The sequence below is a fragment of the Marmota marmota genome, unplaced genomic scaffold, assembly GCF_001458135.2.
Source record: "Marmota marmota marmota unplaced genomic scaffold, marMar, whole genome shotgun sequence".
Taxonomy (NCBI): Eukaryota; Metazoa; Chordata; class Mammalia; order Rodentia; family Sciuridae; genus Marmota; species Marmota marmota.
In genome coordinates this window covers 748,985-764,106 of record NW_026000261.1, presented here as the reverse complement: position 1 = coordinate 764,106, position 15,122 = coordinate 748,985, and the positions used below count along the sequence as shown (strand labels likewise).

The 15,122-nt window shown below is 38.6% G+C and overlaps 1 protein-coding gene across 2 annotated transcripts in view; it reads right to left on the bottom strand.

The window, feature by feature from the left end:
- Positions 1-11,709, bottom strand: part of Il13ra2 (interleukin 13 receptor subunit alpha 2) — a 60,079-nt gene extending 48,370 nt beyond the window's left edge. The window contains exons 1-2 of one of the 2 annotated variants that reach the window (XM_048796847.1): positions 11,647-11,709; positions 10,919-10,973 (exon numbers count right to left, since the gene is read on the bottom strand). The gene's annotated coding sequence lies outside the window, so the exon portion shown is untranslated. Of the gene's footprint in view, positions 1-10,918; positions 10,974-11,543; positions 11,596-11,646 lie in introns of those variants that run through there. The other variant, XM_048796848.1, reaches the window with a different exon arrangement.
- Positions 11,710-15,122: the final 3,413 nt, after the last annotated feature.

Genomic DNA, 15,122 nt, shown 5'->3' with positions numbered 1-15,122 from the left:
CTCCTCCTCCTCCTCCTCCTCCTCCTGTACCAGGGAATGAACCCAGAGGGACTTAACCACTGAGCCATAATTCCAATCCTTTTAATTTTTGATTTTGAGACAGGGTCTCACCAAGTTGCTTAGGGCCTTGCTAAATTGCTGAGGCTGGCTTTGAACTCGTGATCCTCCTGCCTCAGCCTCTTGAGCCTCTGGGATTACAGGTGTGTTCCTCAGGACTGGTTCTTGTTCTTGATGTCATTAGGGAAACACGGAACCTGAACTCCAACTGGATACCCTACAGGTATCATTATTTCCTTTGTAAGATTAAAGAGTATTACATATACAAAAATAAGAAAAATAAACAACCATTGATTATTTAGTGTATATGTATATATACATGTACACACATGATTTTAAACAAAATTTTAAATTTGATAGCAGCTTTGAAACATTCATGTAAATGTCTACTTTTAAGATTCCAAGGGTGTTTTGTTTTGTTTTGTAGTACTGGGGATTAAATCCAGAGGCACTGTACTACTGAGCTACATCCTCAGTCCTTTTTATTTTTTTATTTTGCGTCAGGGTCTCACTAAGTTACATAGAGCCTCCTGCTAAGTTGCTGAGGCTGGCCTCCAACTTGCAATCCTCTTCCCTCAGCCTCCTGAGTAGCTGAAATTACAGGTTTGAACCACTGCACTCAGCTTCCAAGAGCCTTAAATCATAATGTCCCTGGAAAATTGACTTGAAAAGTTATTTGGTAAAGGTACATATTATACAGAAGAGTCCTGAAGAGAAAAATATCTTGTGAGATGGAGGGCATAAAGGCTGCCTGCTTTCTCCCAAATCTAGTTTTATTTTTGCTGAAGCCAGTTTATAATTTCTAAAGTCTTCTGCAGACTAGCACAGATAACATCTGGAGACAACAGCTGAGATTCCCAAGAAACCCACAGAAGCCAGGGAGAACAGTTAGCAACATTAGGGTACAGTCTCCAGATGCTTGTCTGGAATAAGAATTAACACCAAACAGGCCAGGGGTGTAGCTCAGTGGTAAAGCACTTGCCCAACTTTCAAGAGGCCCTGGGTTCTATCTCCAGCATCACATAAGTAAATAAAAATTCAAACATTATTACAAGCCAGGCACTATGGCTCCTGCCAGCTACTTGGGAGGCTGAAGCTGGAAAATCACAAGTTAAAGGCCAGGCTTGGCAACTTAGTGAAACCCTTCCTTAAAATTAAAACAAACAAACAAAACTAAACGCAGAAAGGGCTTGGGATATAGTTCAGGGGTAGGATGCCCCTGGGTTCAATCACTAGTACTGCAAATAAATAAATAAATAAGGAATTAATATCAAACAGGCTTGAATACAGACCACAGAGGTCAGCAGAGTCAGATTATTTTCCAGTGGACATTTACAAGTCAACACCAAGAGAAATGCCAGAGTACAAAGATGAGTTAGAAGTTGTCTCATGTTGCTCAAGTTGTTCCCTAGGAAGAGGGATAGAAACTACAAGGTATTGAATATTTACAGTAGAGTTGAGAAGAATACTCTATAACAGAGGGAATCATTGGCACCTAAGGGAGCTCAGAGGCGAGAACAACCAATTCTACCCTGTGCAGTTGTTAGGCAGTGGCTAGCAATAAGCAGTGAAATGCATGATAAGGTTGCAAAGTGTTCCTTAAGTTATTTTAGGGGCTTCTTTTTTGGGGGGGTGGTACTAAGGATTGAACACAGGGGCACTTGACTACCCAGCCACATCCCCAGCCCTATTTTGTATTTTATTTAGAGACAGGGTTTCACTGAGTTGCTTAGTGCCTCATTTTTGCTGAAGCTGGCTTTAAACTCATGATCTTCCTGCCTCAGCCTCCTAAGCCCCTGGGATTACAAATATGCGCCACAGTGCCCAGCTTTAAGGTCTTTAAAATATCCTCAGAGTGGATGAGAAATCCAATCAATCTGTAGAAAATAAACAAAGCAAGGGAGCTAGTTGGAAATCACATGGAGAGAAAAGAATTAATGGGACTAACTCTTAACAGGGTCCATTGAGGTTGATGTGAAGCTAAGAACTATGTCTCTAGGTGTCTCCATTTTCTGGCAAGGAAAATTCCTTTAGTAGTGCAGGCACACTAAGGTAACTTCTGACCAGCCATTGACCCCAGTGTTCACAGTACCATGGGATGAAGCCCCCCCTAAATAGGATGGCCACCATGACAGTTCTGGAGAGGACCAACTAAGGTCAAAAACTTCACCACCCTATATGAAGGAGGAGTTGAACACCTGATTGGCAAAGAGTACAGAAGGTGGTCCCCAGTTCTCCTGCTGAACATCAAACAGTAATAAACTTGGAGACAGTGTTGTCTCCTTTGTTGTTCTTTGCACAGAGATGCCCCCCCACCCCTCTCTGCTTAAGCCTCTCTTTGCTTTTTCTTTACTTTCACCTCACTTTCTCTTTACTTTCATTTATAATAGAATTCTCTTACATGGCTTTTTTTTTTTCTTCGTCTTCTTCATACATGGCTTTTGGTGTCTGACTTTAAATTTTCTTTTGTAGGAACACAAGAACAGAGGTGTGGAGTTTCAGCTCCCTATTTTCCTGTGACATAGTGAAAAGAGCAAGCATCTTCAGGCAGAGAGGGCTTGGTGGACTACCCTTGTTCCTGATATATCAAGTTATATAATACTAAAAAATACATTTGGCCTTTGCCTTGGATCCCTGCACAGAGTGCCTAAAACTCTTGAAATTTACGGAGTGATAGGAATGCTTTTTGTTATTCATCAGGAGTCCCTTGTACATACTGAGGCAACTCTTTGGAGGCTGGAGGCCAGTAGCCACAGGTTCCAACCAGAGGGTTGGTACTTTCAGCCTCACCCCTGACCTCCACGGAAGGACAGGGGCTGGAGATGGAGGTCATCAACATTAGCCAATGATTTAATCAATCAAGTCTACATCATGGAGTCTCCATGAAAATCCTAAATGAAACACTCCAAGACTTTGGTGTAGACAAAGATTTTTTTGAATAAGACCTCAAAAGCACAGCAATAAAAGCAAAAATGAGTGGGATATCAAACAGAGGAGCTTCTGCACAGCAAAGGAAACAATGGGCAGTGAAGACAACCTTCGGAATGGAAGAAAATATTTACAAACTAACCATCCAACAAAGGATCAATATCCAGAAAACATAAGGAACTAAAACAGCTCAATTAAAAAAAATAATAATCCAATTTTAAAATGGGCAAGTGATCTGAACGTTTATTTCTCAAAGAACTACAGATGGCCAATAAATATATGAAAAAATCCTCCATGTCACTATTCATCAGAAAAATGCAAATCAAAAGTACAACGAGATATCATCTCATTTCAGCTAGAATGACTATTATAGAAAAGATGAAAGATGGTGGTGTACGCTTGTAATCCCAGAGGTTCCAGAGGCTAAGACAGGAAGATTGTGATTTCAAAGCCAGCCTCAGCAAAAGCAAGGTCCTAAGCAACTCAGTGAGACCCTGTCTCTAAATAAAATACAAAATAGGGTTGGGGATGTGGCTCAGTGGTAGAGTGCCCCTAAGTTCAATCCCTGGTACCCCCACCCCCCCAAAAAAAATGAAAGATGAATGTTGCTAAATGAAATACTGGGATGCTGCAAGGAATTAAACATGAACTCAGAAGTAGCTCGGTAAGGCAAACTACTTCTGCAGAGGGTGTACTATCAAACCTGGCAAGCAAACACACTTGGGTAGGCAGTCCACTTTTTTATCTGTAACACAGCATTGCCCCTTGCTCTGATAGAAAGAGCTCAGGGATACAATCTACAAAACTAGCTAATTTGAAAATTGGGGAGGGTAAACAGAAGGTCTATAGTTAAAATGGCTATGATTGGATCGTATATCCCAATTAATGCTAAATACTATATTTTGAAAATAGACCATCAGACTTTCTATTTCTCACATGAAGATGAGGAGGAAAGAGAACTCTTGCATACCATTGGTGGGAGTATAAATTAGTATAGCCATTATGGAAAACAGTATGGAGGTTCCTCAAGGAATTAAAAATAAAATGGTGATAAAACTCAACAATCCCATTACTAGGTCTATATCCAATAGAAATGAAGTCATTATGTTGAAGACACATCTGCACTCCAATGTTCATTGTAGCACTAATTCACAATAGCCAATAAATGGAAACAATCTAAGTGCTCATGAACTAATGAATGGATAAAGAAAATCTACCTAAAGGAATACTATTCCACCATAAAAAGAATGAAATCCTATCATTTGTAGCTACTTGGATGGAACTGATGAACGATATGTTCAGTGAAAAAAGCCAGGCATAGAAATACAAGTCTGGAATATTCTCACTCATTTGTGGAAGCTGAAAAATTGATCTCATAGAAAAGAGTAGAATAGTGGTCACTAGAACCTAGTGAAGGGAATCGGGAGGGGGAACAGAGAGAGGTTAGATAACAGATACAAAAAAAATGGAAGAAATTAGTTCTTGTGTCCTATATAGTACAGTAGAGTAACTATAGTTACAAATAATTTATGATATAATTCATAACAACTAAGAGTTCAAAGTTTCTCAACAAAGAGAAATGATAATTATTAGAGAAGATGGAAAACCTAATTACCTTGATTTGACCATTATGTATTGAATACATGCACTGAATTATCATACTGTACCCCATAAATGTATACAAATATTATTTTAGGAAATTTTTTTTAAAACCTAAAAACAAACCAAAACAAAAAACTAAATGAGAGTTCACTCAGAGAGCTCCAGGTTGGCAAACACATCTAAATGCTGGAACAATGGCATGAGTCTAGAGAGGACATGGAAGCTCCATATTGCTCTATCCTATACCTTGCCCTACACAACTCTTTCATTTGTTGTATCCTTTAGGATAAACTGGTAGTGCTAAGTAAAGTGTTTTCCTGAGTTCTTGGAGTTATTCTAGTAAACTATTGAACCTGGGGGTGGGGGGTGGGTATGGGAACAGCCAAATCACAGCCAATTGGGCAGAAACACTGCGACTTGCTATTGGCATCTGAGGTAGGTGCAGTCTTGTGGGATTGAGCCTCTTATCTCTGGGGGTTTTATTAACTAAGTATAGCTAACATCAAAATTGAATTGAGTTGTTGGACACCCAGTTGATATCAGAGAATCTGAGATTTAGAGAATTGGTGGGTGTCAGAAAACACCCTAGAGCAGTCAGCCTTTATCAGTCATATTGCTCACCTTCTGCAAAGGCCTATATCTTTTAGGAAGTTAATCAAGATAAATTTGTCTGGAAAACTGTGGCAGAGTCTGCTAATTATTTCCCAGTATCTATTCTCCTATTTTTTTTTCTTTCAGTGATAGAAATTCATGAGTTTTAGCTGTGGGCACAGTCTCCCTATTAGAGACTGCATTTTTCTTTTTCTATTTTTAAATATTTTTAGTTGTCATTGGATACAATATCTTTAATTAATTAATTAATTTTTTTTTTGTGGTGCTGAGGTTTGAACCCAGGGCTTTGCATGTGCTAGACGAGCGCTCTACTGCTGAGCCACAACCCCAGCCTGAGACTGCATTTTTCAGATTTCACTGCAGTTTGGTTCGAAGATAAGACTAAAACTTGGACAATGATAGGCAAAAAGTGACATGTACTTTTCTTTTCCTCCTCCTACTCAATCAGCAAGCTATAACCCAGCTGTGAAAGTGGGCACCTTATTGGACCACCAGGTCAACACACTAGGAGATGGGCAAAAAAAACAATGCAGAAGGATCCTGGGCCTTGGGTGACCTGCACAAGTGCTGCCTGTCTGCCTTTTAGCCTGTTGCTTCAGTCTGAAGTCTCTTGATCATAGCAACTTACCCTGTACCCAATATAGAATAAAATCTTCATTAAAGCACTAATGGATATTAAAGTGTTCTTCACAAGGATATTAACACATGGAATCCAAAAATCAAAGGATACACTAAACCTAAAGGGGAATATGTGCTAATGATGTTTCAAACCCAGTGATAGTTAGGGGAGTGTTTCACTTAGCTTTTTGTTGAGGACCAAAATACTTGTTAAGAACAACATAGAGGAGAAAAAGTTTATTTTGGCTCATGGTTTCAGAGGCTTATTCTGTGGTGGGCAGACTCCATAGCTCTGGGTCCCAGGAGAGGCAGAAGGGCATGGCAGAGAAAAGTAGCTCAGGAACATAGAACCAGAAAAAAGAGAAAAGCTCCACTCACCAGGGACAAAATATAAACCCCAAAGGCATGCCCCCAGTGATCTGCTTCCTCCAACCATACCCTACCTGCCTACAGTTGCCACCCAGTTAATCCATATCAGTGGATAAGTCTACTGATTAGGTCACATCTCTCATAATCAAATCATTTCACCTCTGAAAATTCAAGTACTGTATCACATGAGCTTTTGGGGTGTACTTTATATATAAACCATAACACGGAGGTTTGTTTTCTACTTTTTGCTTTGATTTCCCTTTAAATACTAACAAACAGTAATTGCCTACTGTCACTCTTTTTTGGGGAGGTTACAGGGATTGAACTCAGGGGCACTCAACCACTGAACCACATCCCCAGCCCCAATTTGTATTTTATTTAGAGACAGGGTCTCACTGAGTTTCTTAGCACCCGCCCCCCCCCGCCCTTTGCTGAGACTGGCTTTGAACTCGGGATCCTCCTGCCTCAGCCTCCCGAGCCTTCGGGATTACAGGCATGTGCTACCGTGGCCGGCTGGTTTGCCTCTTTATGTGGGTTATTGTGAGCTCAGTCCTTGAGAATCCTGGGGACCTACCTTGGGGACATTTTTCTTCAGGGAGAATGACACTCGTTTCTGCCAGGAGTCAGAGGTACCTTTGATCCAGGATCATGCTTGCTCCCATTGAGGGTCCTGGCTGGGCATGGGGGTCTCGGATCCCCACCTTGTGGGGAGGTCAGTGTCATCCTCTAGAACACTGTGCTGCTGTTGGTTGGTATGGGGTCAGCTTCTGGGTTTTCTTTTCCTTTCTGTTCTCAGTTGTCTTGTAAAGACTTAACTAATGTACCTTCCAGAGCACACCTTCTAAAGTAATGTAAAGTACAGCTTGATAATTTTTAAGCAAATGTGTGTACCCATGAAACCAAGATAACGAACAATCAAGATAATAAATATTTCCATCTGTCCCAAAACAGTCCCTGCCACTTCTGAGTCCCTCCTTTGGGCTCCCCTACCCACTCGCCCATCCCCAAGTAGTCATTAATGTCTGTTCTTTAACTATAAATTAATTTACCTTTCCTAGAATTTGATACAAATGGAATCAAACAATATGTACTTTTGGAGAGAGGGGAAACATGGCCGACCTGTTTTGCTCAGAGTAATTATTTTGGATCCAACTGTATTTCTTCACATATCAAGAGCTGGTCCCTTTTTCTTGCAGAGTAGTATTCCACTGTGTGAACAGGCCACCTCTGTCCATTGTGAACACTTGCACTGTTCCCAGGTTTGGGCTAGCACAAACAAAACTCTGTGTAGGAAGTGCTTTTCACTTCTCTTGGGGAACTATCTAGGAGTGGAATGTCCCAGCCATTTGGGAGGTATTGATTTAGCTTTTCAAGAAGTTGCCAAATGGTTTTCTAAATCAGTTGTGCCATTTTTAAAAACTCCCGCCAGGGATGTATGAGAGTTCCAGCTTTCCTACCACCTCCCCAGCACTGGGTAGGACCAGACTCTCCAATTTTAACGATTCCAGTGAGTGTACAGTGGCATTTTGTTATGGCTTCTAATTTGCATTTCCCTAATGTCATCTATCTAACCTCTTTGTTGAAGTACCCATTTAAATCTTTTACCCCTTTAAAATATCAAGTTACTAAAAAAAAAAAATCAGGTTATTTGCTTNAAAAAAAAAAAAAAAAAAAAAAAAAAAACTAAACAAACTGTTGAGAGCAGAGCTGCAAACTATTTTCCTTGGTTCTGTGCTGCTTTCTAGCACACACATGTGGCCCAAATTTAGAAGACATGGAAAAACTGACAGAAATACAGATGTACACACTAAATTAATCAACCTGTTTTATCCCATGGTATGCTGGCTAAGAACCTTAAATCTAGAGCCAATCTGCCTGGGCTTGAATCTCAGCTCCATCATTTACTAACCATATGACCCTGGAGAATATACTAAAGTTCTCTATGCCTCAGTTTCCTCATCTTTAAAACAAGGATAGACAATATAGCACTTGCTTTACAAGTTTATAGTAAAAATTAAGTGAAATAATATGTGTAAAGCACCTGCTATGTGCCAGGAACATAGTAAGCCTATATGTGAATTATGTAATTGGAAGTTTTGATTGGAAGAATGGGCAGCAGGGTGAATGAAATAAAATTGATCTGTCCATTAATTTGTCAGGATTTACCCCTTTGTAGGTGGGGTAAATCCCAATACTGGCATCCCTTCTTTGTATCAAGCTCCCAAAGCAGGGATTTTTTGCTCTGGAAAAAACCCACTGATACTCACATAAAGTACTCAAGAGGGCTATGTGGGGAAGAAGCAGGTCTGTGTTATTCTTTCATATTTGCATACCATGACTAATTCTCATCTCAAGGATTTTGCACAACACAGTGACTAGGACTGGTATATGTTAGTGATGTATAATGAATAACTGTATGAACACAGGAATGCATGTTAGGGTGAAATAATAATTCTCAGAAGAGAGATGAAACACAATGATGAAATAACAAAAGGGAGGGAGATAGGGAATTGCCAAATCACCACAAGACTTCATGGCCACACTTGGCAACTGTGCAGAAGCCTCTTGGATTTTTTTTTCCCTCTTAGCAAATGAAACATTTTCTGTAAATACTTCACAGAAATTCCTCAAGTCCCACCGTTGAAACATGAGGTTCCTCCTCTGGAGAAAACAAAGCAGGGAGTATTTCAGGATAGACATCCGTAGATAATTCAAAGTCCCCAAACATCAAATAACAGATCCCTTCCTTGCTTCATCAATTCCATATGCCAGAGTGGGTTGCAGAAACTCAGGAATACAGAAGACAAAATAAAGAAGTTTAAGGAAGCCAGTGAGGAAAACCAGTGATCATTTCTACTTTCTTCTGAAGGTTTGAAACAACAAATTAGGAAAACAGAGTAGTAGAGAAAATCCCACAAAATTTTTAAGCAAAATTAGTCACACATATTAACTTGATTTCTGCCTGCTGTCAAGGTGTTTATAGAGACTTAAATATTCTTTGCACTCTTCAATTAGTATTATGTTGTCATTTTTTTCCAAATCCAATGCAATCTCCACTTAGCAACCATAAGATCAAAATGCAAATTGAGCTGGGTTAGTCTTCCGCTTAAAACATATTCAACTACTTTTCAATTTCTACATGGTACCCAAGATTCCTCATGTTTAAGCCTCTGCTTATCTTTACTCAGATCCTTTCATGTCTCAATAAAGTCATACTAAACACTTTGCCTTTCCCTAAATATTATTTGAACTTCTTATGAAGCTTCATTACCTTTGAATTAGAACCTCCCTCAAAATATAGGACAAGCATGTTGACAAGAAGTCTAGATAGAAAATACTTTTAATAATCAAAGGAGAAGATAAAGAGGTTTTCATATTTGTCATTCAAAACTCCACTCAACACTTTTCTGAAACCCATACCCTGGGTTTCTAAAGACTCATGGAAAAATGCTTTCCTTGCCTGGATCACGCATGTGATCCCAGCAATTTTGTAGGCTGAGGTAGGAGGATCTGAAGTCTGAGGCCAGGCTGGGCAACTTAGCAAATCCTGTCTCAAAACTTAAAAAAAATAATAATAAACATAGCTCCATAGTAGAGTGCTCCTGGGTTTAATGCCCAATAATAATAAAAAAAAAATGCTTTCTTCCATTTAGTAGACTGCATCATAATTGTCTGTTTATCTCTCTACCTTCTGAAATGGAACTGGACTGTGAGATTCTTGAGGATAAGAAATATGTATTTGAGTTCTTTTAGTGCATATTTGGTGGAAAGGATGGGTCAGAGGGAGGAAAACTATGAGAGAAGAAAGTAGAGAGGGCTAGAGTTATCTGAAAAGAGGCAGAATTTGAGATGGGCCTAGTAAACATGGCTTTTCTTCAGGAAAAAATCGATGATAATGTGTAAATTTGGGTCATATGCTTTTTTCTTCATCTAATGTATCCATGACATAAGCCTTTCACATTATCATAAGCCCTTTAGGCTGCCACATTGCTTAACAAATCTCATTTGCTTTGTTGCCCAAATGCTTGACCACATAGACCCATTCTCTAGCTCCTAACTGTATAGATGCTGTTTAGTATGGACATTTTAGAAAAGAATTCAATAGTCGTGAACATTCTTTTTAATACGGTTTGATATAATTTACACATATAATTTCTTAACTATTGTCTATGATATTATATTTAATAAAATGCAAATTCTCATTATACCAAGCATTTGTTTCTATTTCCATGCATGGTAAATCAGTATCTTTCCTTTTTCCTTCTCCCTGCTTATATTCTAGAATTCCAAAAGAAAAGGGTCCTCTTTAAAGTCATAGGAAATATCTCCCGTATTAGTCTCCCTCAGAGATGGTACACTTCTTGCGTCCCTTTTCTGAATCATCTCTCACTTCCATATGACTGTCCGTGGACTACTGGATTTTTAGTCCTAACAGACATATACAAACTCATGCTACTTTACCAGACAAATAACCTTGAAAATAGAGCAAGATATAATGATACGCATTTAAAGAACTCTAGATTGTGAATTAGGGATCTGAGTTCGGGCCTTAATGCTACTATTAGCTTAGGCAATGACTTTCATCAACAGTAAAGTAAGCTATATGACCTTGAGTGTCAAACTCAACTCTCATTACGTTCCACAAAATACCTTTAGATAGACTTTACTTTATTATTATAAGTACATTTAGTTTATACAGTTTATTATAAATTTTAAGAAAATTAAAACTTACCTTTCCAAACATGCGTGGAAATCCAGCTACTTCTTGTGAATTATCTTTACCAGCCCTATGTAAAGAGAGCAATATGGGTTAAAAGCAAATCGACTTACAGGAAAAGAAATTTTAATCTGTAAAATTTCTGATGGTATCTGTGGAAAAGAAAATAGTCAAATAAATACTGTTTTGTAAAACATTTAAGGTAATATAACTTGTGTGGACTGGCATAGCTCATGTTGTATTCCTTCCTTTCAAAGAGACTGGGTAATATTGATACTAATTATCACAGATGAGATGATAATTACTCAGACAATAAAAATATATACTAATCATATTATTCAGACTTCCATAGTATTATGTTTGGAAGTGAGAGGAGACAACTAAAGATTATAGTTCTTATAGAAGATATCCTTTTTAAAAAATACATCACTTAACCAGGCTAGCGATACAGCTCAGTTGGTAGAGTGCTTGCCCCGCATGCACAAGGCCCTGGGTTCAGTCCCTGGCACCACCAAAAAACAAACAACAAATATATATAGATACACACACACCCACACCCACACACATATATATGTATATACTGGTTATATATTGGTTAAGTGATATACACACACACACACACACACACATATCACTTAACCAATATTTGAAGTGCAAAGCAGACCAGTTGTACTACAGTATTAAATAAGGACAATGTGGTTCCAAAAGTGCTGGTGCACAAAGTCATACAGAAGAAACCTTACGGTCACTAGGTCTTGCTGCTACACTCAAATCATCATGGACAGATTAGACTCGCCTATTTATGAACCTCTCTAGAGGAAAAGATTCCACAACTTTCCTCAAGAACCATTTCCAATATTTCGCAATCAAGATTCCTCTTCAAGTGTAACCAAAATCTTTCATGGCCCTTCTTAAGTCCATTTAATCATCTAAGAATAATGAAAATATTTATTGACCCTCTCTTGCATCTGAGTCATTGGTACATTTTAGGACAAGAATTAAAGTGTAACTCAGGCTTCTCTTCTGGGTCAATGAATACAGTTCCTTCAATGTTCCCCTCAGAGGGCATCTCTTATATTCTGTGTCTGTTTCTTTAGATAAATGTCTTACTTCAGGATTCTGGTGAGATCTGCCTGCATTTGATTTTCTCTTCCTGTGTTTTGTACTCTAAACTTGGTATTTATAATTTTGATGGAGTCTACAGTTTCTGCTCCTTCCTTAACATTATCTTTTAGGATAGTATGAAGAAATATTGCTCAGATTTATCCAAAATATAGTTCATTACCACAGTGTAAAACCAATACAAATTAAAAAGTCCTGGCTCCCACTCACAAAAGAAAACAAGGGCAATGCAGTTTTAGTTTGTGGTATCCTGTCTGGAGGCCAAGAAATTATTCAAGTGGTATTTCTCAGGAAATAAATGTTTAGACTCCTGGGAGGAAGCCAGAAAGCTGGAGTGGTGATGCGGTTCTTGGCTCTCCAAGTCTTATGTCACCAGAGAAATATTTTGGCTCAGCACTAGATCCTCGTCCTTATTTTCAGTCCACTTCAGCTTGTAAAGTTAAGTTCTTTGGAGAATTGCTAGGGCATTCCAAGGTGTATTTTTATGGCTTCCTTGTCATATGTTATAAATTTGAAATTTGAACTTTTGGAATTTATGAAGGTACAAAGACTGTCTTTATAACATGCTGCTCACTAACACAAGATCTAATGACTCTCTAGGGCTTCTGTCTTCCATTGCTGAATGAGATTCTCACAAGGAAAGGAAATGGTGCTGGCTGGATTTAATACTGACATGGGGACTAACCATAACATGGACAGAATAGATATCACTATTGTAATGAGCTTGAAGGGTCCGTAAAAGATCAGTTTAGAGGCCAGTCTCAGTGGCACACACACCTACAATCCCAGTGATTTGGGAAGGCTGAGGCAGGAGGATTTTAAGTTCAAGACCAGCTTCAGCAAGTTAGTGAGACTGTCTCAAAATAAAAAGGGTTGGGGATGTAGCGCAGTGTTACATAAAGCGCTCCTGGGTTCAATCCCCAGTACAAAAAAAGAAAAAAAGAAGTTAATCTAAATCAGGATCTCACTTGCTCCTTTAGGTTCTCAATTGTCTCTTCAAAAGATCTACCTTGTTGCTACTCTATTTAGAATTGCAATCTGTACCACCCCCATTCCCGGCAGTACACCTACTATTCTTTTTGATTGATTGAGTGAGTGAGTGATTTTTTTGTGTGTGATGCTGGGGATTGAACCTAGGGCCTTGTGCATGCAAGGCAAGCACTCTACCAACTGAGCTATATCCCCAGCCCCATATTTTTTATTTTTATATTTTGGTACTGGGAGTTGAACCCAGGGGCCTTTTACCACTGGGATACACCTCAGCCCTATTTATTTTTATTTTTTAAAATTTGAGACAGGGTCTCTCTCAGTTGCTTAGGGCCTCTCTACGTTGCTAAGGCTGGCTTTGAACTTATGATCTTCCTCCTCGCCTCTTGAATCCCTGGAATTACAGACCTGCATCATGGTGCCTGGCTATTCTTTTTAATTTAATTTAACCAATAAAATGGTAAGATTTTTGGCAGGGAGAGTTCCAGCTATTGAATTCAGGGGCACTCGACCACTGAGCCACATCCCCAACCCTACTTTCTATTTTATTTAGACAGCGTCTCACTTAGCACCCCACCTTTGCCAAGGCTGGCTTTGAACTCATGATCCTGCTCTCTCAGCCTCCCAAGCTGCTGGGATTACAGACATGCACCACTGAGCCTAGCAAAATGGTAAATATTTATTGTGTATAAGTTATTGCATATTTATATACTCTTCTGAATGCATATGCATTATGTATTGGTTAAATTGAGCTAATTAACATGCACTATCTCGTGTACTTATCAATTTTCTAACTGAAAATTTGTATACTCTGGCCAACATCTCACTACCTTCTGATATCCACCATTTTACTCTGCTTCTAAGAGTTCAAGTTTTTTAAGTTTCACATTTAAGTGAGAACATGTAGTACTCTTCTTTCTATGCCTGGCTTATTTCATTCAGCATGATATCCTTTAGTTCTACGCGTGTTGTTGCAAATGACAGATGTTCCTTCTTTTTTAATATTGAGCAGTTTTCCATTGCGTATTATGTACCACATTCTCTTTATCCATTCATCACCTGATGGACACTTACTTAGTTTGTTTTTTTCTTCACTACTGTAAATAGCGCTGCAATAAACATGGAAAGGCAGATGCCTCTTCAAAATACTGATTTAATTTCCTTTAAACATATGACCATTAGTGATATAGCTGGATCAAATGGTAGTTCTAGCTTTAATTATTTTTTAAAATGTCACGCTGTCTTCCATAATGGCTGTCCTAATTTACTTTCCTACCAACATTGTGCCAGAGAGTTCCCTTTTCTCCACATCCTCACCAACAATTGTTATCTTTCTTTTTTTTTTGTTACTAACCATTTGAAAAAACATGTACTATTTCTATTTTTTCAAAGCACGTGTTTCCTTCTAATATCCGATATTAATTTATTTGCTTGTTTATCATTTATTACCTCACTCTTCTAGATTTTAAGCTCTATGAGGCTGATATTTGGGGTTATTTTGTTCACTGGTGAATCTTAAGTACCTAAAACAGGGCCATAGATATAAGTGTTCAATAAATATGTTCTAAATGAATGAATGAATTGAACAATCACTATGAAAGAATACTTGTTTTTTGTGTTTTTTTTTTTGTACTAGAGATTGAACCAATGGGCATTTTGCCACTGAGCCACATCCCCAGCCCTTTTGATTATTTTTTAAATTTATTTTTTATTAGTTCTAATCAGTCATATATGACAGCAAAAAGCTTTTTGATTTATTGTACACAAATGGAACACAACTTCTCATTTCTCTGGTTGTACACAATGTAGAGTCACACAATATGTGCAGTCATACCTAAGGTAATGATGTCCATCTCATTCCACCATCTTTCCTACCCCCATTTCCCCTTCCCCACCCCTTCACTACCCTTTGTCCAATCAAATTTCCTCCATTCTCCCCACTTCCCCCATCCCAATTATGGATCAGCATCCACTTATCAGACAGAACATTTGGCCTTTGTTTTTTGGGACTGGCTTACTTTGTTTAATGTGATATTCTTCAACTCATCCATTTACCTGCAAATGCCATGATTTTATTCTCTTTTAATGCTGAGTAATCTTCCATTGTGTA